Below are 27,752 nucleotides of genomic sequence, written 5' to 3'. Positions count from 1 at the left end.
TTCTGCCCTATTACATATCTCTTGTTCATTGTAACAGAGAGAACTCTGAAGGACCTGGTTAATGGGAGCTTCCCTAGTGAGGCTGAGAATTTCAAAACCATCTAGGGGGACACATCCTCCCTTAAAATCCCCCAAATGGCTTTGAAAATCTCAGGCGGACTGTACTGCAGTTGTGCATATTTCTCTGCTCCCTTGAGCAATAGGCAAATGCTGAGGAGACATATTGGAGCAACATGACAGCAGAATAACTCATTAGAACCTAGTCTTCTTGCTTCAAATTTTCTGAATATTCATTCCCTGGACCTGCCCCTACTTCAGAGTTTCTTGCTTGCCACTGCTCAGCAGGCATGGATAGAATTCTCGACTCCTCAAGCAGTTAAAACATCTTTCTGGGGGCTGTGGTTGTTGCATTGAAAATGTTCAGAAAAGGTCTTCTGTTGGAGGAATGAATTGGAAATACACTATTGGGCAGCATCTCCTTGGACAGATGTTTCTGCAGCCCCTAAGATCCTTTCTGGGGAAGGAGCTTTCTGGGGAATTCTGGAAATCCATCTAAAATTAGGGACAGTTGGGCAGATGCTGAGGGCCAGATCTTTAATTTGCATAAATCAGCATTCAGCAGATTTCACTGAGGCTATGCTGTTTGACACCATCCAAGCATCTGGCTGCAATTGCAGGTTATAGCCAGAGGTATCCTAGTTTTCAGATACTAGAGCTCCTCTTTCCTCATTTGGGGTTTATAAAATAACATCTTTTTTTATCCTTTAATATTTTGTTTGATTTAGTGCTCCTCTGAATTGAACGCTGTGCAGGCCATATAAAAGCCACCTTTATTATGAATAAAATGAGGGAAGGTCACACAGCTACATAAAGTAGGGAGAATGACATCAGATATTGACTCTAACTGCCAGAAATTAATGTCTGTTTGTTGACAGAGAGTCATAAATGGGAACTGCAGTCACTGCACAGGAGCTGGGCAGAACATATCTTTATTCTAAAACCTCCTCAACTGTAACCAAACCAATCAATTTGCCTAAAAGTTTAGGTGTAAAAAAAAATGAGAATGAGATTTTATCTATCAGGTTTTACTGAGCAAAGTGAAGAGTCTGAGAAGGTAAAATTCCTTTGTTACATAGTAGTGATAACTAGAGATTGGAAATAGCACTTTTGCCTGCCTCTGCAAACAACTCACCTGGAGGCACAGAATTCCCCTGACGGGGGATGTGTGTGTGTGTGTGCACGGTAATGCAAGACCTGTCAAAAAAAGATTTTGCTCTTTCCTGCCTGAATCAATCACATTTATTTATATTTTGTTGTACAGCCCATGACTTACATACTTTACAAACAGAGATAGCCATAACTGAACATGGGAAATGGGCAAAATACATGTGTCAAGTCAGGACCAATATAAAAAACCCCACCATTGGGTACGTGAATTTCTTGCATATCAGCAATTGCGATTTTGGAGGCAAATTCTGCCCTGAGATGCATATAGGGCTCTAAGTGAACAAAAGAGAATGCTGAACAGCCACATACAAATTAAAAATTTGGTCAATTGCTTAAAAAAATAAAAGCAAATGTAAACAACGTATTGCAGCCTCAATTTTTCAAAGGGACAAGTGATCTTTGGGTGCCTGTACATTTGGATGACCAGCTTGAGATGCCTTCAAGAGGCCTGATTATTCAGCACTCTCTGAAACGCCGTCTCCTTCAAGGCATCTCAAGATGGACATCCAAAGTCACTCGTCACTTTGGAAAACTTAGGCCTCTACGTTTGTTTGTGCTTCAATTCCATCTAAGTACATTTCTAGATGATTAGATGATTACACTGTGATTAATTGTTTATGTTGCAGTAGTACCTAGATGCTCTAGCAACAACAACAATACTGTTGCCCCTTTTCAACCCAAGTGGCTAGTCAAAGTGTGCAGCCTTGTGGGTGTTCCAGTGCAGAGTAGAAAGTGGTGGAGGCTGATATTTTCTTTGTAAATAAATAAAACCACATCAAAGTCCTGTGTCTCTGAAGGCAGAAGGAATCAACTAGCAGGAAGCAGCTTCTTTTGCTCATAGCACCAAGAGCACCTTTTAGCCGGCAACCCTGATCCAAAAACCTCTTCCGAGGTTTCTTCCAGGGTCAGCCACTGTTCTTTCAGTTGCTCTTTTAACCTCTCTCTCTCTCTCCTCTCTGTTTTTGTCTCGTCTCTCTTCCCCCCCCAGCCCTACCCGAAACTATACTCAGCAAAAGCTCCTGGGTAGTTTCAAATATGCCTTTTGTCTCAGGTGGGGGCTTATGTTTACAGTTATGTTGATTGAAATGTGAGTTCACACCTACCAATTTCAATGGGGTCTTAACTCAACCCATAACAAGGTTTCACCTAGCTCATAACAATACTTTGCTCATACATAGTGCTTTTCATCTGTATATATCAAAGCATTTCACAAAGGAGGTACCCTCTAATGTACCATATTTATAAAAAACCCATCCCCTTTTATATTGTTGTTTTTTGCAGCAGCATCTAGTGGTCCTAATAGGATCTGGACTCCATTGTGTAAGGGACTGTACAAATACACATGTGTATATATAGTCCCTGCTCCAATGGATTCTCCATCACTTTCTGTATTTAAATAAGGAATGGATGTCTTTCAAAAAATATGGTCCAACTCTAACAGATGTGATGGGCTTTATCTAGAAATTACTAGGTGAGGTACTATGGCCTGTTATGTGGGAGGTCTGATTAGTTGATCAGAATGGTCCCTCCAAGCCTTAAAAAAGCTCAGAATCTAAACTGAGATGAAACGCATGACTGAAAAACGGAGGGAAGGAGGAGAATGATAATGGCAAAGATTACATCTTGCACAACTTATTTTAACTTGATAACTCCAAGTCATCTTTATTTTTATGTATATAGTAGGGCTGGTTGATAACCTTAAAATGAAGCTTTTTCCTGTAGGAAAATGCAGATTCATCAAAATTGAAAATTTACCGTCTGAAAAGATCAATGTTGACAATTTTCCATCAGGAAACCCTAAACAAAATGTTTTAGTTCAGGTCAACATTCATGTCTGCCTGAGCTACTGCAGTGACTGATGGGAATTGTTCTAGGTCTCTCATGTCCTCAGTATCCATTATAGGCTCTCTTCCCCAGTCAGACTACGTCTTCCGTGCTGCACCATGGTCTCTCCTTGTGGCTGAGCCACCAGCAAGTATCTTGGGCATCCCAAGAAAACAACATTCTGTTTAAAAAACAAACCAAACCAAACAACTTCTTCTTCAGATTCAGGATAACAAATGTCAAAATATCTGAATTGCCCATGGGATGGAAATTCTGTCTTTTGATGTGTGCTAGTGTGACATGGGGCCAGAAAGTGTTAAGCAACTTGCAGGCTAATTGACCCAGATTCAACCTTTAGAGACATATTGATAGATAATGTTTGTGTTTTTGCATATATATTAGAATGTAATCAAACAGTTCCTGTCTATCACTGCATTCTGTTAATTAGAGATCAAAAGAGGATATTAACGTTCAAATGAACGTTACAGTGATATCACTGTCTCAGTTTTTCTTTGAAGTATATAGAAAATCACCTGCAAATGGTGGGAGTTAGGCAATTGCCTTATGTTAATCCATGTAGCTAATTATTGCTGATGTTTAGGAAGTAGATGGTTACCTCAAAAGCCTATTCTTCACCCAAGGATTGGAGCTGTCAAGAGGCTGCAAAAAATCTCTTCAAAAACTCTTGGGACCGGATCTTTTCATCTCAAGTCTGCTTAAGCTTTATTCAGTGGAAGTTTGAGTCATACGACTGAGATTTCCAGTCCCATCTGAACCACCCTGATATTGAATATTTGGACTGTAATGAATTCTGTGCTTCACCAGCCTTTATATCCTGCAGCGGAGAGGGAAAGGGAGAGAAATATTGGCCTCCATTCATGACATTTGAATGCTAAAGGCATGTAATTCAGTTTAAGACTTCTGAGGGTTGAGGTCCTGTTAATGGTATGCATGTGAATTGAATGTATATTCTGCACACAGTCAGCATGGTGGAAACAATCAATTCATATTAACATAGTTTGCATATGAAATCTTAAAACAAAATATAGGAAGGCAGGGGAAAGGGCACAGCATGATCCAGCATCACACCAATATCTTCACCACTTGAAATAAGTTATAATAGAGGAACCCACTGCTTTAAGTTAATTCAATTGATTTAATGAGCAACTCAATTGACTGAAGTGGAATTACAGTGCATAATAGTGCAGCCTTACTTACTAAGCTGCCCCACCTGCCATGATATTGTAGCAATGTTGTGGTCTCTTTCATCTGTGAAGTTCTAATTTCCAGGTTTTGTTTTCTGGGAAATTTTTTGCACCCTCTTCTGTATCTTATGCTGCTGCAACCAAAATAACAGCCACTCAACAATTAAGCCCTGTTTTATTCATTCTCAAGTACTGTGAGCTGTGTAGGAGGATCCTCAAAAGGTTCAGAGGTCAGACTCAGGTGAGATAAGCACCCAAAAATTCAGGTACTTAAGCTTATCTGAACTTCAGATTCTCAGCTGCTGTAAACTAGCAGTACACCGTTGATTTCTATGTAGCAACACCAACTTACACCAGCTGAGAATTTTGCCCCTTGAGTCTGCTGACTTGCCATGAAAATGTTACCAAAGCAGGCTTCCTCTCAGTAATATGATGCACCCAATTTTCTGTAGAGGGTGTATAAAATATGAAAAACAATGAAAGACAATAGGTAACTTCTTTGAACCTCAGGAATAAGGGAAAATCTTATTTCAAATGTGGGTAAACTCTGCTCTGCGTTGTTTTGCCAAACTTTTTTGGCCATCATTGGTCCTGCTTTGAGCAGGGGGTTGGACTAGATGACCTCCTGAGGTCCCTTCCAACCCTGATATTCTGTGAATTATAACTAATGTTTGAACCCAAAGTGCCGTACATTCTTTAAATTACATTGTATATAAGCAAACTCTTAAATACATTTCTATAGCACCTTCCGACTGAAGACATCAGACTGCTTTCCTCACACCTTCTAGTTAAGCCCCACAGTAATCCTGTGGCGGAAGGATGTTTTATTGTCTCTTACAGATGGGGAAATTGAGGCATGGAGTGCTTAAGTAATTAAAACTCAGACAGCAGGTAAAAAGCAGAGCTGCTGTTAGAATCCAGATCTTCTAACTCCAAAACCTGGGCTTTCACCATCTAACCATCCTTCATCTTAATATGTAGATGTTTCTGTTGGGAACAGGAAAGAGACATCTACTATAAAATAAATTATCTTTTCCATTCTTACCAGAATGATGTTGGGTTTTTTCCTCTCTGATTAAAAAACAGTATTTTCTATAGAAGAGAAAGGGCTCAGATACTGAGGGAAACTGCATCAGAAGAGCATGTGTGGTATAGGCCATTATTAGCACTTGTCTCTGAAAATTTTGCTTTTTGAATGGAAGAGCTGTTGAATTGCAGACAACAATCTGTTAGCAGCAGAAGGAACAGGGCAGAGAGCTCGTGGTGCCTTTTTATTCCAGGAAGTCCGTTTCTGGATGAATAGTTGAATATGTGAGTTTCGGTGAACTTGGGAGCAAGCTTAAACTCAGTCTTCATTTTAACTTGCAGGAGTCTCTCATTGGGGTCTACAACCCTGTACAGTTGTTGCGGAAAGATACCTGCATCCGTGCTGTCTGGGTTTAAGAAGGTTTTGATCTCTTATCTTAGGAAGCTGTGCCAGTTTAAAATGAATTGCAATTATTCCATGCTGATGTCTGCTGTTTTAGGTGGATGGAGTGCCCTGTGCTATATTGTTAACTGTGCAGCGAAGGCATATGCTTAATGTAATGTAGCTACTGGAAACAAGCCGGTGAAGCCAGCACCATGTGACCAGGCATCTCTCAAAGACACCGGCAGGAGCTCACTGGGCATTTCAGCTGGGACAGGAAGTAGAACCAGCCGGCTGGCTGTGTTCTACTGCTCTCTATGGGTAGAATCAGAGCTATAGTGTGATTCTCCCCTCCCATGGGTGATGGAGCCCTGTGTTTGTGGTAGCAGAGAGTGCTGAGTCCTATCCCTGCTGTTGGCACAAAGATGACATGGGTGACTACTGCAAGCAACAGCAGAGCAAGAACCGTAAAGTCCTGAGGGGCTATGGTTTGTTTCTGTGTCACGAAAAAAGCTGTTCTCATAGTATTTCTGATGTGGCCAGTAAACGCAGCTCATGTACAGAATTTTGTGTTGAAAATATGGTGATCTGTTTGCCAGTGCGTAGGTAGTGGTTGGGGGGGAGAAAGGGGTACTGGAAACTGTAATTTAAATGAACACACAGCACGGGATTTTGACCCCGATCTACCTCTGAAACATACTGCAGGCTCTTCAGCTTCCGGGCTGCATGGTTTTTAAATGAACAGCTGAAAGCAATGTGTAATCATTACACTGGCCGTCAGAGGGAGCCCACATTGTTCCATCAAAGCAAAGGCAACAAATTGCAAAAAGGCCAAAACAAGCAATTACAATTTTTTTTATACAAATTCCTACAGAGTTCCTTCCATTGTCCGGTGGTGCTGAGTGTGCAGCAAATGTTCAGTTACTGAAGCGTTAAGCTGTGACTTACTGTAGTATAGCTTCTTCAGAGGGGAAGAAGGGCTGAGAGCCATTTTCCTGCCTCACTCTGATTTCAAGCTAGTCTGATAGTAACAACCTTTGTTTTTTAAGAAGTCCCAGTTAGTTCTGCATATAAAGCAGGCACTTTATCTACTGCACAACATTTGGCATTCGTTTTGCAAATAGAGTGAGAAAGACGACATTTTTCCATGAGTGTAATAAAGTATATTGGGAGTGACAACAAAAATTGAATATAAGGTCTAATAAAGTTCAAATCATATGTGTTCCCTAGATCCTACTAAAATCGACAAGCACAGAAAATGTCATGAAAAGCAGACTTAACGTATGGTTTGCTTTTGCTTCTTCAACAATGTGCGAGAGGAAAGAAGGTTCTTTGTTTTGTTTATTACATTTTGGTTACCAGTTACTCCATAAATAGGACACATAAAAATAATTGTATTACATGTTGATAGAATGACTCCGTTGGTTCATAATCCAACTGCAGTAGATGTTGGCAATATGCCAAACTCCCTGTAAAGTCCATCCTTATAGGATGAAATTCACCTGCTATGCAGAGAGCCTATGCATCACATAAGCCCTCTGTGTTGGAGTATGCTAACTCCACACAAGGCCACAAGGGTTAATGAGTGCTATGGGCCCACTTCGTCCTGCCTTGCTACACCTGCGTTCACTGTGAGATAATGAAGGGGCAGTTAACAAGGGATGAGGATAGCTCAGTAGTTAACTGACTCTGGAGAGGGTTTCCTGTTCCTTTTTCCCTGAGAAAAGGATCAGCCAGCCCTTTTGCAGAGATTACTGATTGCTAGAGCTCTCTGGAGGAAGAAGATAGGCCTGACACAGGACCACTAAGTTTGTTTTCTTTATAGGACTTTTTCTTTGCTTTATTATAAAGAGACTATGGGGAAGTCTGTGCTGCCTTGGACAGGCCTGAAGGGTGTAATGAGACTGTTGGAGGGATCCCTTGTTCAAGGAGGTGTGGGGAACTACCTCAGTAAACTCTATGTAGACTTTTGCCCCCTACCTGCATCTGCCCTGTAGCTTGTCGTGGACCTGAAGAGTGCACACGCTCAAAACAAGGCTCAAGTAATAGATTGGTCTTGTGCCGAACCTGTGCATAGGAGTGAATTTCACCCATAGAGAGTAAATGGCTGTGCTTGTTGACTTACACACTGCTCCAGTTCTCAGTATATGTGCACAGGTGTGCATGCCCACACACACAATACACACAGGGAAGCTATCTACTTACAGTACTCAGTCCCTATATATAATTGTACATAAAATACATATATACAATTGCTAAAATCCTCCAACCAGTGGTTGGCCCAAGTACCTGGGCTGCATTTTGAGTACATCTGCAAGGGGACAGTAGGGAAAAATCCCCTCCACCCGACCCATGAAGAATGGGTGCTGAGCTGCTGCACAGGCCCTCTTCCAGCTCAAGAGCTGTGGTAGGCTGTGCAGGCCCCTTGGTAGGTAAAAGATGAGGGAGTGTATGCAGTGGTGGTCCCCACCGTCTGTACTTGACCTGACCTGCCCCTTCCTGCCTCCTTTATGTAGCCCCATAGGTGGCTAACATAGAGTTGGGCTCTCCACCATGCATGAGTGCACATCCCATAGGCAAGCCCTCACATGCTGCTTGTACAGGAGAATCACACCAGTTCTGCTGTCTGAAAGGGCTGAATTCTAGTCATTCTAAATGCGTGATTTATATTGGACTGTACACAGAAAGTGGAGCTGGAATGGGCTGTTCTTTACAGCATGTTTCCCAGTGTGTTGTCTAGTGGAGTTTTAAATGACGGAAGCACCATTTCTTCAGTCACCACTTCCCATGGGGCTCTGTACAGACCTAGTATACGCATGCATACTGGGCCTATTCACTGAGTTTGGGGGCTGTGAAAATAGTTTTTCCACATGTGCTGTTTCCCTGTGCAACATTTTGAAAATTGAGGTGGTAAGAGACTATACCTTTCTAAGGTGGACCGTGAGCTGAACATCCTCTTGGTTCTTGCCTGTGATAAGGACTTTGCTGTCAGTTTTATTATAAAGTTTGTACTTGTGATTGCCCGCTGAATTTACAAACTTCTCCTTCCAAAGCTCACTCTTGGCATCCAGTCCCATCCATTTGACAAGATTTCCCTTTGGACTCCTCTTATAATTTTAAAAGTATACCCAAACACAATCTTGTGTTCCTCCAAATTGCCTTTTTCATTCTGATGGCTGCTATGTCGGCTTTGTGGAAGAATACTATTACAGCAGAAGATCTGTGACAAGAACGCAGAGCCGATCGATTTTTAGTATCGAAATAGACACAACAAAAGGCTGTTCGTATTTTTTTTTAAAGGATCATGGGTGTATTATGTTAGTGCTTATAGAATATAAAAATGAAGCATCCCTCTTCCTCCAGTTCCTCATACTGTTGCCAGTAATCATTCTAGGTTCCCTCAGAGTTCAGGGAGCACTAAAGGGGCAAAAAATACTTTCTCGCATCCGTTTATATTGGTTGATGATATGATATTCCTGAGCAGGATTCAAGCTCTGGCACAAGTTAATAGTAGAACAGATGAGACTATGGAGGTTGAATTTCAATCATCATGTGGTTATTAGCCTTTTTGAAGTTTTTTTTTTCCCCACCCTGTTTGCTTAATGCCCTCTCACCAAATGCAATTCCTACAGGTCATCTTTACCTCAATTTCAATTTAATTACTTTCTAGCAAAGGGTCTTTGCTTGCTCACACTTCTGATTAATAAAGAACACATGCGGCATTGATTTTTTTATATAATTTTCAGTATTAGATCTCTGTGTGATTAGCAAGATTGGCTGTATCTGTGATGTGAGCTACTTAATAAGTCCAGTGCAATTATCAAGACCACTTGTTGACCTGAAGAAGGTTGGGTGGGTTTTTTTGCGGGGGGAAGGGGGAGTCAAATTTTGTTTTAGATGCTAATATGAAGCTTAATTTAACCTCTGTGATCTAAAAATCAGCCTGTGCAACAAGAAGAAATTAGTTTTGTGAAAAATTTCACAATTTTGCTTTTACACATGTTGAAGTTTCCCATTAATGTGAAACTTTGAGAGCTGTAATTTGGCAGCAAAAATATACAAAACTCTGGACTTGCTTTTCGCAAAGAAAACAATTCTGCTAGGAAGTAAAAATGAGACTGCTGTGAATTTGCAATGAAATCCCAAATTAACACATTTTGAGCCTCTTTGACTTTCTTTGCAAATATTTCACACTGGATACAAGAAAAATAGGTTGATACTTATAGATTCTACCTAGATCAGAAATATTACAAGGAAAGCATTGCTCATGTTACTTCAGTTTTAGCTGAAATCAGAAAATTCACGGAAACAACCAAATAGCTTTCCCCAACTCTGTCAAAAAACGTAAGCATTGTTCTCTCAAACTTTAAAGTGTCTATTCCCCCACTCCCCCCGCCCCATGTCTGATAGCTTAGATGGTTATAACTTTGGACAAGATCTTACCATGGAGCTACCAATTTGCTATATGCATGAACTATTTTGTAATAACTATGGGACTAAGACTTTGGGATGCTGGGTATCACAGCGCCTAACTTCTAAGCACCTAGAAAATCACAGGAACGACACTGTGATCCATAAAGCTGAGTTAGGTTCTGAGGTTCCCAAGACAATGAATGGGGTGAGAGAGACACCTTAGAAGGTGAGTCACAAAAACCTGCACGCTAGCTGGGGAGTTGCCTAAATTAGCCAATGGGAGATGCTGGTGAGAGGGGTGTGTTATAGAGCCCACCTTTTTCTTGGAGATAGGTGCCTCCCTGCAGTTCAGACTTAGGACCTTCTATCTGCTAGGGATCCTTGAATGGGAACCAGCTGCTTGGAGTCAGGCAGCTTAGGTTATTAAAGTGTTTCTTGTGGGAATGAGTTCAGTGCCTGCCTTGCTCCATACAAAATGGGGGTGTGTGGGGAGGTGGTGCTATCACTCACCTTATACATTTTACCTCAGTAGTTAAAGCACTCATCTGGGATGTGGGAGACTGAGGTTCAAGTACCCTCTCTCTGCCAAAGGGGGGTGTTCTAACCTCTGAGCTATGGGATAGGCTCATGTGGGGGCTACCTCAGTCATAGAATCATAGAATCATAGAATATCAGGGTTGGAAGGGACCTCGGGAGGTCATCTAGTCCAACCCCCTGCTCAAAGCAGGACCAATCCCCAATTAAATCATCCCAGCCAGGGCTTTGTCAAGCCTGACCTTAAAAACTTCTAAGGAAGGAGATTCTACCACCTCCCTAGGTAATGCATTCCAGTGTTTCACCACCCTCCTAGTGAAAAAGTTTTTCCTAATATCCAACCTAAACCTCCCCCGCTGCAACTTGAGACCATTACTCCTTGTCCTGTCCTCTTCTACCACTGAGAATAGTCTAGAACCATCCTCTCTGGAACCACCTCTCAGGTAGTTGAAAGCAGCTATCAAATCCCCCCTCATTCTTCCCTTCCGCAGACTAAACAATCCCAGTTCCCTCAGCCTCTCCTCATAAGTCATGCGTTCCAGACCCCTAATCATTTTTGTTGCCCTTCGCTAGACTCTCTCCAATTTATCCACATCCTTCTTGTAGTATGGGGCCCAAAACTGGACACAGTACTCCAGATGAGGCCTCACCAATGTCGAATAGAGGGGAACGATCACGTCCCTTGATCTGCTCGTTATGCCCCTACTTATACATCCCAAAATGCCATTGGCCTTCTTGGCAACAAGGGCACACTGCTGACTCATATCCAGCTTCTCGTCCACTGTCACCCCTAGGTCTTTTTCCGCAGAACTGCTGCCTAGCCATTCGGTCCCTAGTCTGTAGCTGTGCATTGGGTTCTTCCATCCTAAGGGCAGGACTCTGCACTTATCCTTATTGAACCTCATCAGATTTCTTTTGGCCCAATCCTCCAATTTGTCTAGGTCCCTCTGTATCCTATCCCTGCCCTCCAGCATATCTACCACTCCTCCTAGTTTAGTATCATCCGCAAATTTGCTGAGAGTGCAATCCACACCATCCTCCAGATCATTTATGAAGATATTGAACAAAACCGGCCCCAGGACCGACCCTTGGGGCACTCCACTTGACACCGGCTGCCAACTAGACATGGAGCCATTGATCACTACCCATTGAGCTCGACAATCTAGCCAACTTTCTACCCACCTTATAGTGCATTCATCCAGCCCATACTTCTTTAACTTGCTGACAAGAATACTGTGGGAGACCGTGTCAAAAGCTTTGCTAAAGTCAAGAAACAATACATCCACTGCTTTCCCTTCATCTCCGGTTGAAGTTGTTTCCCTGTGGATAAATAATGAAAGAATAATTGGAGCAGGGGGACTGGACCTAGGGTCTCCCACCTCCCAGATGAGTACACTAGCTACTGCACTACTGAGTCATTCTCTCTTGCCCACTCTGGCCCAGTTTGGATTAATACTTAGTCATTCGTTTCCTGTTTATCCCCAGGGGAACAGCTTCAACAGGAGAAGCTGAGATTCCCACATCAGAATATTTCATAGCTCAGTGGTTAGAGCTCTCTCCTGGAAGGTCAGTGTTCAAACTTGTTTAAACAAATCTAGATTCCCCCCTGCAAAGTCATGCAGTTGGAACCCCGCCAAACCTCCTAGCTTCAGTGTGTGACCTCCTCCCTCCACCTATGCCACAGAAACCATTAGAGATTGAATCTATGGGGGCTGAAGGGAGGTATTGACACCGGCTAGATTGTTGACTTTGCGGCAGATTTGGATTAGAACACTTAATGGTTTATGCTCATTAGGATCAGTTGTTGCTTTTTACTCTATTTCAGACACTCTTGATTTCCCCCTAAAAGCCCAAAGAACTTCATCAAAGAACTGATAGAACATTCCAATCTAACGCTTGTTCTGTGGACATAGACATGTTCTTTGGATGTGCTGACTTGAAAAAACATCACTGTCTGCATATGGGCTGTACAAAAATAAATCCACATCCCAGGATTTAAGCTGTAGATAATTCAGCCTGAAGGCACCCAATTTGGATCTGTATTTTCATATTGTTTGTTTTATTTCGTCAGCAGTACAAATGATTAATTTACAAATCTGAGCAGATTCTTGAGAGGAACACCACAGCTGAAGTTAAGTTTGTTTCCGCTTGACTAGTGCACCTAAGATAGGCTAAGTAGCTGGATGTTTAGAGTTGAGTTTCAGGTAAGTGTCTGAATGTTTGGGTGTTTACCTGCATAAGATGAACTTCTGAGGAGGGTCTTCTTAAACCATCTACCCTTACATTCTGAGCCTTCATCAAGCTTTCCTCCCTGTGGTAGGCCACCGCTCCCCTCGCATATACACTCCTGATGGCAAGCTTTCTTGGGTTAGGGTGTGCTTTGTGGCCAGTTATCCCCATCAGGCAACTGGGCAGCAGGGGCATAAGTACACAGTCCCCTCTTTCAGCCTTGATGTCTCTAAGCAATCAGCCAGCCAGTAGAACCAGTCTGTACTAATTTATCATCGGGGTGACGGGCTTTCAGTGTGTTCTAGAAGAGGCAAGGAAAACTCTTGCCCAAATGTTTCATCTATCTGTTTCTGGTTCTGGATGGAAACTAGAAGCAAAAAAGATACTTACCTGAATTTCAAGGGGTGCGTGTTCTTTTCTGTGTGTGTGTTTCCTACATCTTCAGCTGGGTTAGCTTTGTAGCTACTTGCCTCATTCCCTGAACTGAACCAAAGGAAAGCTATGGCCTGTGTGAATATGCAGGTAAACTAGATTCATAGTTAATTGGCTCATTACCTGACTTGCAGCCAAAGAAGGCTGTGCTGCTCCTTGAAGAGAGAATACGTAGTAGTGCACACAGTTGCTCGCTAAATTATTAAAATACATATCTTGGAGAGGAGAGAACTTACCACATAAAAAGTCTAGGGCCAAAATTAATAGAATACTTCGCTATGGGCTTGATCCAAAAATCCATCGAAGTCAATGGACAATCTCTCCCTTGAATTCAGTGAGCTTTGGATCAGGGCTTAAAGCTGGGTTCCTGGACAACTTGGGTCAGTATTTTCAAAGGTATTTGGATACCTTAAAATGCAGATAAGCACCTAAGGGGATTTTCAAAAGTGCCTAAGCAGGTTAGTGCTCAAGTGCCGTTCAAATCACTTTGGCACTTCTAGGGATTTACAAAGCCTCTTTAGGTGACTGAAGACCTTTGAAAATCTGGCCTGTTGTGCCTGATTTTCAGAAATGCCAAGGACACTCTGAAAAAATGAAGCACAAGGGGTGTCAAGTTGGCTACCCAGAAATTCAGGCATGCAGATCTAGTGCCTGTTTCTGAAAATATTGGCCATAGTCCATGAGACTAAACTGGCCTGTAGTGGCAATGAAAATAGTGTAAGTACAATATACAAGAAGGGAAGAGGGGAAATGACAAGGTACTATAGCTATAAATATCTAAGGTTCTGGGAAGTGTTTTAAGATATATTTGTATCCTAAGAAAAGTAGCACGTCATCATGTAACTAAAGGTATGTAGGCATTACAATACAGCAAGGGGGCAGATTTGCCACTTCACTTTGTCATGGCCTGCCTCTAGGGTTGCCAACCCTCCCAGTTTGGCTGGAAGTCTCCCAATATTGGGTTCGATCTCCCAGAGGCTACTGAAGCCAAACCAGGATATTTTAGACCGCTAAAAGTATGATGTTGCAGTGGGGTAAGGCAGGCTCCCTATCTGCCCTGGCTGTGTGCTGCTCCGGAAGCAGCCAGCGTGTCTGGGAGCAGCTCCTAGGCGGAGGCACAGCCAGGGCGTCTCTGTGTGCTGCCCCTACCCTCAGTGCTTCCTCTGCAGCTCCCATTGGCTGGGAATGGGGAACTGTGGCTAATGGGAGCTGCAGGGGTGGTGCCTGCAGGAAGGGCAGCACGCAGAGCCGCCTGCCTGCCGCGAGCCTAGCAGCTGCAGGGAGATGCCGGTCACTTCCGGGAGCCACCTGAAGTAAGCACTGCCTGGCCAGACCCTGCACTCCTAACCCCCCTTCTGCACCCCAGCCCTGAGCCCCCTCCTGCATCCAAACTCCCTCTCTCACCCCAACAACCTTCCCTAGGCTCAGCCCGGAGCCCTCTCTCACACTCCAAAACCCTCAGCCCTATCCCCCAGCCAAGAGCCCTCACCCCCTCCCAAACCCCAACCCTCGCTGCATCCCGGTGAAAGTGAGTGAGGGTTGGGGAGAGCGAGCAACGGAGCGAGGGGTGCTGGGCCTTGAAGAAGGGGCAGGGCATGGGACAAGGGTGTTTGGGTTTGTGCAATTAGACTGTTGGCTCTATGTGCACCTATGTACTACTTCACACCTGGAAACAAGGTCTAAGTTACCAACACAGCAATGTGAGATCAGCTCTTGTGCCCCTGTGTGGGTATCTAGGCCAAACCACAAAGTAGTCCTTCGTGTTCTCTGAACGACAATTTTTGGATGGAGTTTCTGTAAGAGTCAGAGCTCCTTCATACACTAATATGTCTTGGCCCTGCAAAGTTCCTGTAGAGCTGTGCAGACCCTTTTCCGTGCCAATCTTCACTGAACCAGAATGCCATGCTCTTCAGCCAGTTCCAGTGCTTGCCATTGGTGCAGTGCCAGGCTCCATGCACAGACACGGAGGGCAGAAATGGGAAGGCTTAATTATTACACTAATCGGAGTGATAGAGCTACTTGGGGGAATCCAGAATTAGAATCTGCCTTTCTGATTTTAGCTTTTGTTTTTATTTGTGTTTTCCTCAAACATATTTAAGAATGACACGTGTGATCAAAAGAAACACATTGCACCAAAAAAACCCACTTAAAATCTCTCTCTTGTCTGCATGCATAAGAAACACACAAACACATTGTGCAAACAGAAATAATTTTGAGCTTGGTGGTGCATCAGGCCCCTAATGTACGTTCTTATCGGACATGTAGGAAACATTCTGGATTTACTACCAAGGGAGGATTTTTGTCTTTAATTTTGTTTTGTAAGGGGAATAGCTTTGAATTCCATTAAATGTAATTTCTCACTAAAGAGACTGTTTTGAATGCTGTGGCATGAAAAATAAATTAAACTAAAATTTCAGTTCCCCAGCTCTCCCAATTGAATAGGTTACCTCTGATTAGTTCCTGTAGCACTGACTGGCTTCGTTATATTTATTTGTTCAGAAGCTCCTATGTTGGGTTCTGGACACCTGTGCCAAAATACAAAACTCAGGGAAAGAATCCAAACTGATGGCTTGCTCAGTCCCATCTCACAAATGGCTGTGGTGAGGTCAGACAAGAGAGGCCATCAACTCAGACTCATGCATGCAGCCCTGGAAAATAACCCAGGCTTGAGGTGTGCCTGTGAGCTGTCTGAGAATAGAGTCATTCTGGCCCCAAAGTTGAGGGAGACAAGAAGTGCTTTTTGGTCCTCTCTGCCTCCTTTTCCTGGCTCTCCTCTTGAGTTCTCCATGCCTTCCTTATTCTGTTTCCCTCCCTCTGACGCACTCTCTCTCCTTCCCCTATAAATTCCTCCTGCCTCCTCTCCCATTCCTCAACCCTGAATCCTCCCGCCCACCTCAAATTCCCACTTCTGTTTGGCTCCCAGCTCCACTGGATTTTCCCCTCCACTCAATCTGATCCCTCATAGTTCCCTTTGTTCCTACCGTCCTCTGTGTGTGTGTGTGTGTGTGTGTGTGTGTGTGTGTGTGTGTGTGTTTCTCTCTCCCTTTTTCATTTACCATCTTCCACCACCCCAGGAACTTGCAGTGAGCTCTGGGATGTGCTTCAGGGTCGTCTCCTTACACTTGCCCATGCACTTCAGACCTGAAGTCAGATTCATTCTCTCTCTCTCTCTTTTCCCTATTTCTCTGCCTGGTGGTGACTGCCCGCAGAGCTTGCTGTTTCATTGCTGTTGAGTGACTCTGCAGGGGGAAGGCAGAGGGAGAACACACCTCTGGGCACTGCTGGCCTTGCCTCTCCTAAATGCTGCCTTCCCTCTGATTCCTCTATTGGGCTGAAAGTTGGGCACTTCAGAGAGGGGAAAGGCATGTCTTTACACTCAGATTGCCATGCCAAGGAGTGGATGTGTAATCCAGAGTCAAAGATCCTTCGTGGAAGGTGCCCTACCACCAGCTTTCTCCTTTTTTAAAACAGGGTGTGGTTGGTTTGAGTGTCTCTTTTTAGTAGCCAGCTGTCAAATAGTTAGAATAATACCCCAAACTCAAACTGGATACTAGGGGTATGTGCCTGGATAGTAGGGGTGTGATTGCAGCTCAAGTAGACATACCTGAGCTAGCTTTAATCTAGCGATGCCATGGTAGCATGTGCTTCAGTGCAGGCTGTACAAACCTGCCAGGAAGCCAGGGTAACTATTCGCAGGGCTAGCCCACACTGACACAGCTTCATTGCTCCAGAACCTGAGCTAGCTAGATTAAAGCTAGCTCAGGTATGTCTACTCGAGCTGCAATAATATTCTGTAATTGCAATATGGATATACCCTTGGTGGAGGCTAGTGCCTAAACCACAGAGCGCCAATGTAATGCATTAATGTGAGTGAAGCACTGCTTACTGAGGGCCTGATCCATCATGCTTTGAACTTAATGGGTAGACTCCCATTGACTTCAATAGGCATTGGCTCAGGACCTATGTGATAGACACACTCTGCTTTAACTTCAGTTTCTAGAGGTCTCTGTCCATCCCTGGAGCCTTGTATCTCTTTGCTTCCAGAGCTACCATATTGATGAAAAAGACCATTAATCACTTTCATCAATGGACACTGTAGAATTAATTGGTCCCTATTATGAGCTGGCTTTGTCCACTCCAGTTTCAAATTACTCTAGCAATACGGCTTTCCACACCTCCTTTGGAGAGCATTCCGGGGTCTTAATAGATGTCATAGTTTGAACATCTTTCCTATTATCAAGAGTAAATATTACATTTGGCTTAATTTCTTCCCATAATTCCTAGTGGTTCCTCCTTCAATCCCTCTAACAGTTCCTCTCCATCCTTGATGTTGACACCCTTCAGATACTTGTGTACACAGCTATCTTATCCCCATCATTTGGGGGAAAGCCATATGTAGTGCCCCCTCTCCACCTGGTTACCTTCTTTAATGCCAAAATGCTTACAGGTTTTGATGGACAGGTCTGGGTTCTTTTGAATTCCGCCACCCATTCAGCAGGGTGTATCATCTTAATTTTTTCCTATGAATTTATTTAGTGGTACCTCCACCCCCCTTGCTCCTTCCTGGCAGGGTCACCAGGGCAGCTTGGGAGGAAAATTCCAGCCATAGGGTAAAACCAACTTACTTGCCAGATAGTTGGAGACTTCCAAGAAATAACACAAACCCGTACAATATATTCAACACAATAGTTATATTAAACAGGAGACAAATATAATAGGGCAAACCACTATTTTTAGGTTCACCGGTGCCTACGCCGCTAATACCTATGACTTTCCCCTGTCATGTGACTTGATATAGCAAATATAAGATTAGTGTCCCATTGGTACACGTACTTTATCGGGGCCCTTGATGACCTATGACCACAAAATTCTTCTTTGCAGTGGTTTAGCAGTGTGGCTGACTGGATTCAGTACAGCCCAAAGGACCCACAAGTGGGAGAAGGTGGTAAATCCCTCCACAAGTTTAATATGCAGCAGGTTATAAAATCCCCCAAACCTTTACTCCCTGGATTGAGGACACAGTTCAGGGAGTAGGGGGTCCCCAAAACAAATTCCCTGACTGACTGACTAAAAGATGGTGCACTCACAAACTCCATGAATGATCCTCTGGACTCCTCAGTCACTGCAGAGATGACTCTGGACTCCTCAGTCACTGCAGAGGGGCTGTCTTTGCTGTCAGGGATCCTCTTCAGGCAGGAATCAGGCTGTTTCGGTCCCAGGATTTCCCTTCACCACAAAGGGGTGCAGGGCTCAAGGTGCAGATTAACACAACTGTACTAAAATCCAAACTGTAGTCTCCTAGTCCAGTGACCAGACACACTCACAGCAGGCAGCAGCCCTGGACTAGCAGCCAGAGCAGAACTGACCATGTGGTGACTGGGCTCACCTAGGGAGCTGGAGGGCGAACTCAGCCTGGCTGGGGAAGTTTCCCAGCAAATGCTACAAACTGGGAGTCATCAGTGGAGAGGGAAAAGCCAAGCTGAGGGATCTTGCTTTCAGGTCCCTAGAGGCCAGTTCTTATGGGGAACCCTGTATGCAGGCCTGGGACTCACCAGCTCCCCACACAGCCAGTCCTGCCTTTGCCCCAGCTGGCTCCAGCCTGACTCAAAAATGGCTTCTCCCCTTTCCTGAGTTTTCCTTGGCTCCCCCTCCCTACCAGGGACAGTGTGCCTCTCCCTGAGCTGCCAGCAGACAGAGCCCCAGGAATCTAGGTAATCTCCTTGGGGGTTACACATATGGTAATCCATTGTTCAGTATGTATCGGGTGACACACTGAACAATATGAAACATGGAGAATATGAGTTTGTTACAGATATGGGACTTAATTATTTAGCTTGCTCAAAGAGTAGAAACTTCTCATGCTTGAAGCTCTGGAGGGCCCTTGTTCAATCTCCAGTCATACATAAAATGCCGGTCATCAAAATACATCATTATTTCTGCTCACCTTTTCATATAAATTAATCCCTCCAGGCCCTTAGTAACTGTTGTAGCTGCTTCATAATATTCTTGTTTCACTTCTGGCTAATATTTATCTGTGTTGTTGCTTCAAACCCAGAGTGTTCTCCTTTCCCTACTATTACAGGCCTCCCCGTCCTTCCTCACCTTTATTTTACCTCAAGCCCCAGAACTTTCTTGTAGGCTTCCCTCTCCACAATATCACTGTGCTGTGGAGACCAGGGCCAATCAGTATCAAATCCTTTTTTATTTTATTATTTCTTTATCCTGATCTGGGGCATGAACTTGCAAGGAACAATATTAGATAAATGTGAAGTCTCCAGAGATACTTCAAATAGCAGCAGGATGGGTAGCACAAGGGAGGGCTCAGTGAGCTGAAAAGAATGATAGCACAAGAGGCTCATTTAATTTTTGTCTTCTGTATTTCTTTAGAAGATGTTAAATATTCATAGCTGTGTCAATCAACTTTATTCAGTCCTGCGCTTTAGGGAGTAGTGATTGTCCAAGTGTTGTCAGGCTCATCCCCACAGCTTCCAGCCTCTCATGAATAAACTTATTAAAGTGGGGTGAAAAGGATATAGTGGGAGGGAAGCAGAGAATCCGAATAATATGCTGACACCTTCAACAACTTATTTTAAAAGCTGAATCTCTAGTGTCTTCACATTGGATACTACAATACTGAGGTGTTGAAACTGGACCCATTACTCAGCAACCACATATCCTTTGCGATAAGGACTCCTTAAAACAGGAGAAGAGAAAAAAATTCTCTGTTATGCATTTGTTGTTTAAGTGCTGTGGCTCTATACAGCTTCTTCAGTACTTGTGAGCAAAACTATATAACTAGAAACATCAGGCTTGATACTGAAAGGGGCTGACTACTCATAAGTCCCACTGGGTATGTCTACACTGCATTGTACACCCAGCTCAGTCTCAGGTGTGAGCCCAACTCTCTCGCCCCCCTCCCTCCCCCACTGTCCACACACACATCTTTTTCACTTGGGTCAGTAATCCCTCAGGACCTGAGCTCTAGGACCTACCTAGCAGGGCAGGTCTGAGCCAGAGACCAACTGTGCCTGAGGTCTGATGCAGTTTATACCTGGGTTCCCAGACGCAGAAGGTCTGTTTTCAGTATGGCTGTGGCCACGTGGTTTTGAGACCCGATCCAGCAATTGTAAACCTGGGTTTACAGTGTAGTAGAGACATACCCCCCTGAGGTCAGCCAAAAACTGAGGGCACTGAAGGAGTCACACAGCACTTCTGAGGATCAGGTCTATAAACGTACTGTGATCATCCTTAAAATACCAACATACCACTTTAGTGTGTTCTTGAGAAGAATGATGGACTCATGGTTTAGACAATGGCCTGGAGATCTGGGTTTAATTCCTGGTTCTATCAAAGGCTACCACTGTGACCCTGCACAAGCCACTTAACTTCTCAGTGTCCCTGTTTACTGTCTGTAAAACGGATATAATATAATCCTTCCTTTCTTTCACTCATTGGTCTGGTCTGTTAAGACTGTAGACTCTTTGGGACCGAGAGTGTCTCTTACTATATGTTTGTACAGGGCCTAGCACATTGGGGCCCTGACTTCAATTAGGGTCTCACTACTAACAATAATCTGAGGTGCCATATTATTTCCCTGTTCAGACTAGAAATTAATTGTGCCATGTAACTGTAGCTTTTGGTCTCTCTTGCCAATCCTCCTGGTCTAATGGCTTTCCTCAGGACACTGCTGACAACAGCCCGGATTTAGGTAGCATTTCCTTAGGACTCGCGGCAACGGAAGTTTTCAGAATAGGTACCATTTTCTCCCTCATGTCTCTCACAGGAGCTAAGAAGATGTAGGCACATTTCTACTTCACTCTTGAACCTAGGGTGGAGATGAGGAAAGTGGAGGCCCATTCTAGTCCCAAAAGTGCTGCTGTGTCCCTCCTTCCTTACAGGACAGTCTAGTTTGAGTGGAGATAAGAGCTCGGCTCAACAGCTAAGTGGAGGCACTACTAGACACTCTTCCAGCAGAGGAGTCAGAGGAAAGCGTGCAGCTTCCTTCCTGCTGGCTGGAGTTTCAAGAGGTAGGGAGGAAAATTCCATTTTCATACAAGCTTGGAGCACATAACTGAAGCAGAGAACTCCCACCAGCTCCTTTCCCAATGGTGGAGAGGACACAACTGCTGAGAGGGTAGGTAGCAAACACCCTCTGATGGAGAGACTGGAACTAATGGAGTGGTGGTGGTAGAAGAATAGATAGCATGGAGGTGAGACAAGGCAGCATAGAGCTTGGGAGGTAACTGGGTGGGTTGGCAGAACGGAGGTGATGGTGGTGGGGGGGATACAGAACACTAAGAGAAGTCACAGAGCATGGAGGGAAACTGAGAGCTGAGGGACAATAGTGAGAGGACACAGCACTATACATTTGCACAAATGCACAGACATGTAGATGCTGTTCTGTAGAACCAACCTATTGCCAACCCCCGCTCCCCAACTTTGAGGCAAAATTACTCACTTCCCCCTTTTCTCTTCACCCACCCAACCCACCTTTTTATAATCTATGACAAAAAATACTATAAGGTCATTATGGTCACTTAGTCTGAACTTCTGCATAATGCAGGCCACAGAACCTCACCCAGGAACAGAGCATATACTTTAGAAAGGTATCCAGTCTTAATTTAAAGACCGCAAGTAATGGAGAATGGTGGAGGACAGAAAAAACATTTGACAAAAGACTGAGATTTCAAAATCTGGTTTTGTTCTGAACAGGAGTGAAAACTAAAAATTCTGAAATCCTTCCAAAAAAAATTGCCCCCACCCCCAATTGTTTTGTCATTAAAAACATTTTGTTTTGACAAACTTAATATTTGATTTTGACTTTTTTTTATTTTGTACTAGTGTGTAATATACGCATTTTTTTTGAAAAAGAAACAAAGTTGTTTCCAAACAGAAAATCCGTTTCATTCCAACATTGAACAGTCTATTTCAACATTGTTTGAATGCCTTATTTTTGGGTTTTTCCTAAATAACATTCCAGAGAAATCTACCTGATTTCACTAGATGTTTAGATTTCAGTGGAAATGCATATTCTGATGGAATATAGCTGTCAAAGTTTCTCCACCGAGCTCGACAGAATCCATCACATCACCAGGTAAGTTTTTTCCAATGTTTAATTACCCTAATAGTAAAAAATTAGCCTTATTTCTAATCTGAATTTTATGCACAATGGCCTATGACTAAGGTGCTATATTAATAAATTTTTAGTCTGACTTTGTCTTGCTTTAGCTTCCAGCCTCTTAAATTTTTTATGCCCTTTGTCCACTACACTAAAAGCCCTCTACTATCAGAAATCTTCTCAGGTAGATATTTAAGAGGTGTCTTGATCACTCTCCGTAAACTTTTCTTTGTTTAAGCTACTCTCACTGAAGGTAGATTTTTTTTATTTTTTTTTCCTTTTCCCAAACATCAAATCATTCGTGTCAGCTCTTTTCTAAATTCTCTAAAAGGATGTGGACACCAGAACTGGACAGTGTTCTGGTAACGGTCACTAATGCCGTATACAGCAGCAATAATATCTCCCTACTTTCTACTTGGTATTCCTTTCAACGGTTGCATCTCTGCAAACACTTGTCGTCTTTTCAAGGATGTATTGCAATGACTTTATCTTGAAAATAATCCGAGACTTTGATGATCTCATAAAAAGCAAGGTTTATTAATATATATAGAGAAAAACAGATTAACACAAAAGAAAGTCATGGATGACAAATTGTGCCTTAAACTCTGCCAAAGCTACTCCAGATAGACACTCTTCATGTGGTTTCCAGGGGAATAAGCCATCCTTTGTCTTTCTGGTGCATGTATCCTTTTTCTCCAGCTTGTCCCTTTTTGTCCAGTGGTGAGCTGGAGCCGGTTCGCGCAAACCAGTTGTTAAATTCTGAAGCCGTTTTAGAACCGGTTGTTAACCCGCTTCCCTGCAGGGGGCGCTGAGGCTTTGATAGGCTCCGGCCGGGAAGGGATGTAATTCGTCCTCTAGTTGCTGGGGGCACTGCGCTGCAGGAGCCATGTGGGCTGCGGCCTGGCCCTGGGCATGAGCCCTGTTGCTGCTGCTGCTCCCCTGGCCCTGGGGCTCCTGATGCTGCCTGGTGGGTCCCTGGCTGCTCTGCTGGGCCTGGGCTGCGTCTTGCTGCTCTCCCCTTGAGTACCCACCACCCTGCCCGCAGCCAGCCCCTGCCTCCAGCCACCCCCGCACCCCCTGCCTGCAGCCAGCCCCTGTCTCCAGCCACCCCTGCACCCCCTGCGCTGCCCGCAGCCAGCCCCACACCCCCTGCCTGCAGCCAGCCCCCGTCTCCAGCCACCCCCGCGCCCCCTGCCTGCAGCCACCCCCACGCCCCCTGCCCTGCCCACAGCCAGCCCCCGTCTCCAGCCACCCCCGCACCCTCTGCCCCGCCGCCAGCCCCTGCCCTGCCACCAGCCCCTGCCTCCAGCCACCCTCTGCCCTGCCTGCAGCCACCCCCGCACCCTCTGCCTGCAGCCAGCCCCTGCCGCACCCCCTGCCTGCAGCCAGCCCCCGTTTCCAGCCACCCCCTGCCGCACCCCCTGCCAGTAGCCAGCCCCTGCAGCCAGCCCCTTCCACACCCCCTGCCCTGCCTGTAGCCAGCCCCTTCTGCACCCCGTGCCCGCAGCCAGGCCCCGTCTTCAGCCACCCCCTGCCCTGCCTCCAGCCACCCCTGCACCCCCTGCCCTGCCCGCAGCCAGCCCCCGTCTCCAGCCACCCCTGCGCCCCTGCCTCCAGCCACCCCCGCACCCCCTGCCTGCAGCTAGCACCTGCCGTACCCCCTCTACCCCCTGCCCACAACCAGCCCCTGCCGCATGCACCTCCTGTCCTGCCCGCAGCCAGCTCATCTTCAGCCACCCCCGCACCTTCTGCCCGCAGCCAGCCCGTCTCCAGCCACCCTTGCACCCCCTTGCCCTGCCCGTAGCCAGCCCCTGTCTCCAGCCACCACCTGCCACACCCCCTTGCCCTGCCCGCAGCCAGCCCCTGTCTCTAGCCAGCCCTGCACCCCCCTGCCCTGCCTCCAGTCATCCCCTGTCCTTCCTCCAGCTAGCCCTGCCCCACGCCCCTGTCTGCAGCTGGCCCCACGTCCACTGGTGCCCTGCAGTTCCCAGGGCAGTCACCCTGCACACCTGCTTCAACGAGTGGGGCAGGGAGCAGCTGGGACTCACACATGTGCACACCCTAAGGTGACCAGACAGCAAGTGCGAAAAATCAGGACAGGGGGTGGGAGGTAATAGGAGCCTATATAAGAAAAAGACCCCAAAATCGGGACTGTCCATATAAAATCGGGACATCTGGTCACCCTAGTACACCCCCAGGGAGCGGCGGGGACCCACACACGTGAAACGGAGATCATTTCTAGTTCAGGCCCATCTTTTTAAAAAAGAGCTTTAGGCAGGGTTAACATACATCCGTATTTTCCCGGACAAGTCAGGCTTTTTGGTTCTTAAATCACCAGCTGGGAGGGAAAATACGGACGTATGGTAACCCTGTTGGTCCAAAAAATACATACTGGGGCACATCCCTTAAATCAGAACTTTTTATAGGGAACCGATTGTTAAGATTTTGGCAGCTCATCACTTCTTTTGTCCCTTGATGTTCGTTAACAGGCAGCACTCGTGGACAGTCTCTAGTGTCATGTCATCCTCCCCCTTTGCTCTAAATGCCTTATAGTCTGTTACCCTTTTTGATGTTAGAGGTGTGACAGAATTCATTAGTGAATCAGGCATGCAGGTATAGGTTACATCAGTTTTCAGCAACAGGATGTTTGATGTGGTGTAGATGGAAATGGGTGGGATAGGCCCTATCTTCTGCACAATAACCGTTTATCCCACTATCTGCTAGGACCCCCTCATTTAGATCTAGTGTTGTTTCCCAAATAACTTTCTCAAAACCGAACACTTAAAACATGTCTTTGATCTTGTTTTCACTATACTCATTTTAAAGTGCCAGTACCTAGTTTGTCTCTCTCCCTTTTGAAACTTAAAATCCTTTGGAAGTTGTTACCACACAATAATTATTTCCTGGCCCACCTAAGCTTCCCCCACTCCAAGACTGCTGGCTCTTTTGTTCGAGCCTAATAATATGCAAAATCTTGCTCAAGTGTCCTAGACAGGGCTTATATTATGTTAGTATAACTTTTACAATTAATCTCCTGTAAATATAAATTGACAGATTAATTCTGATCTGTCACAATCGGATACTGTGGTATGGTAACTACTGGAAAATGTTGACTTTTCAGTCATGGCTGCTGTAGTTTTGGTTGAACAGCTAGGGATTTTTTTTTTTTAAGTGGAAAATTTAGCCATTCCCTTTTAGTGCTGAAAATACAAATGCAGCTATATTTGGGATAGTGCCTGAGTATTGAAAAGTGAAGCAGATCATAAACAAGAAGTGGTTGCAGTATTTTCCGGTCAAATTTCACTGTCCAAACTGCGAGCAGTTTGTTTGCTACAGATCCCATTCTGAGACATGAGTGTAGCAGGAACTATTTCAGAGAGTAGATCCCCTGCCAGGTGATAAGCATACTCACCCTTTTGCAACACTGACGTATTTGGAGTGACTCGGGACAGGAAATAAAATCAGTCTCTTATCAACACTCCTGTGTTATGCCTGTATTACAGTGAGTGTCTGCGCGCTAGGTGCTGAGCACGAGGAGGACCTAGTAGCAACAGCAGTTGAGGTCAATCCAAGTCTTCGGTTGTAAACAAGATGGGGGCAAGGTCCTGTTCCCTGTCGGGCAGAATATAGCATGTTGTTGCCGCCCCCAGCGGCAAGGAAAAGTAGTTGTTGTTTCTCCAAGAAATTACAGGACTAGAAGTCTTGCCAAAGATGCTGTCCACTTTGATTAACACACTGTGCAGAAACAGGTGGCCATGACAAAAGCCTTTGAAGCAAATAAATTGTACTGGTGTCAAAGTGCACTCTTATTCCAAGGTAAAACGACTCCACTTGTCTTGGAAAAAAGTCTACTTTTCTTCTCCCCACATTTGCTGGACAGAGAAATCCAAATACAGTAACTGTTACCACTCTGAGCGTCTCCTGATAATTTACCAGAACCTCTTCTCTAACAAAATATGGTGTGGATTTTTAACAGTGAGAGTAATGAACCATTGGCACAATTTACCAAGAGAAGGGGGCAAATTCTCCATCGCTGGAAACCTTTAAATCAGGACTGGATGGGCTTGATGCAGGAATCACTGGATGAACTTATGTGATCTGTGTTACATAGAGGGTGAGATTTAGATGGTTGTAATGATCCCTATTGGTCTTTAAGCCTATTACTCAAATAGCATTAATTATCACCCACTGATCTGGACATGTCTGTGTGAATGGAAACGCACACATCCTTCTGTTTGTAAGGACTGGCTGAAGAGAGAGAACCTGGAGAGAATACCTTGAGGATAAAAGCAAGACTCTCTGTTTCTTGCAGAGCATCTGAGAACATTTTTGGAGCCTTCAAATTTGATCATAATCATCTTAAGTCATTTGAAATTAAATGAACTCTCAGGCTGTTAATGTTCAGTTGATTTCAAAATGATTGTTTGGATCTACAAACTGTACTTGAAAACTTTTTAGTATTCAACTTCACAATGTTCTTTCTTCTGCACCATCCTGCATTTAAAGTACTTAAACCAATAGAATAAGTCCACCATCATATTTAGCATGTCAAACTGTCTATACTTCTAAATAGTGATGTGGCCTTTCCTAATTTTGTGAACCATGTGTCTGTCAGAGGCAACCAGCAATATGTTTCTTTTTAGTAACAAATCATGGCAATAACATACCAGGGTCATAACTGGAGACTGAACATGGAACCATTAGGCACAAACTCCTACCAACTGAGTTAAAGGAGAACTCTGATAGGTGTGAGTCTTTATTACAATAGACCAGGGTACAGGTTGACACACAGATACTATGTCAATATATGTTGTTTGGGGCAGGGACAGTCTCTTTTTGTTCCATGTTTGTACCGTCCCTACAGGGGTGAAAGTAAGTTAGAGGACTTACCGGTACGCCGGAGTCCTGAGCAGGGGGCATGGCCTCAACTGGAAGAGGCGTGGCCTTAACCAGAAGAGGCAGGGCCTTAAATCCCCAGGCCCTTTAAATCTTGATTTTAAAGGGCCAGGGCTCCAGCTGCGGTAGTGGTGGCTGGGAGCCCAGGGCCCTTTAAATCACCGAGGAGCCCTGGGGGCTCCCAGCTACCACCGATACCCCGAGGCTTTGGGCTCTGGCAGAGCTTTAAAGGGCCTGGGGCTCTGTTGTGGTAGCGGCTGCTGGAGCCCCAAGCCCTTTTAAATCCCCGCCTGAGCCCTGCTGCCTGAGTTCTGGGATAGCAGTGGCTGGGCTCCGTCGAGGATTTAAAGGGCCGGGGCAGTAGTGGCGGCTGGAACTCTGGGGTCCTTTAAATCACCACCTGAGCCCTGCTACTCGAGCCCTGGGGTAGCAGCAGCGGGGATTTAAAGGGCCCCGGGGCGGTAGC

The 27,752-nt window shown here is 44.8% G+C and overlaps 1 long non-coding RNA gene across 1 annotated transcript in view; it reads right to left on the bottom strand.

The window, feature by feature from the left end:
• Nucleotides 1–1,327: 1,327 nt before the first annotated feature.
• Nucleotides 1,328–27,752, bottom strand: part of LOC140909398 (uncharacterized) — an 86,192-nt gene continuing 59,767 nt past the window's right edge. The window contains exons 3-4 of the long non-coding RNA XR_012158199.1: nucleotides 11,794–11,931; nucleotides 1,328–3,886 (exon numbers count right to left, since the gene is read on the bottom strand). This is a non-coding gene — a long non-coding RNA (uncharacterized lncRNA). The remainder of the gene's footprint in view (nucleotides 3,887–11,793; nucleotides 11,932–27,752) is intronic.

The sequence above is a fragment of the Lepidochelys kempii genome, chromosome 3, assembly GCF_965140265.1.
Source record: "Lepidochelys kempii isolate rLepKem1 chromosome 3, rLepKem1.hap2, whole genome shotgun sequence".
NCBI lineage: Eukaryota > Metazoa > Chordata > Testudines > Cheloniidae > Lepidochelys > Lepidochelys kempii.
This window is presented reverse-complemented; position numbering and strand designations above follow the sequence as displayed.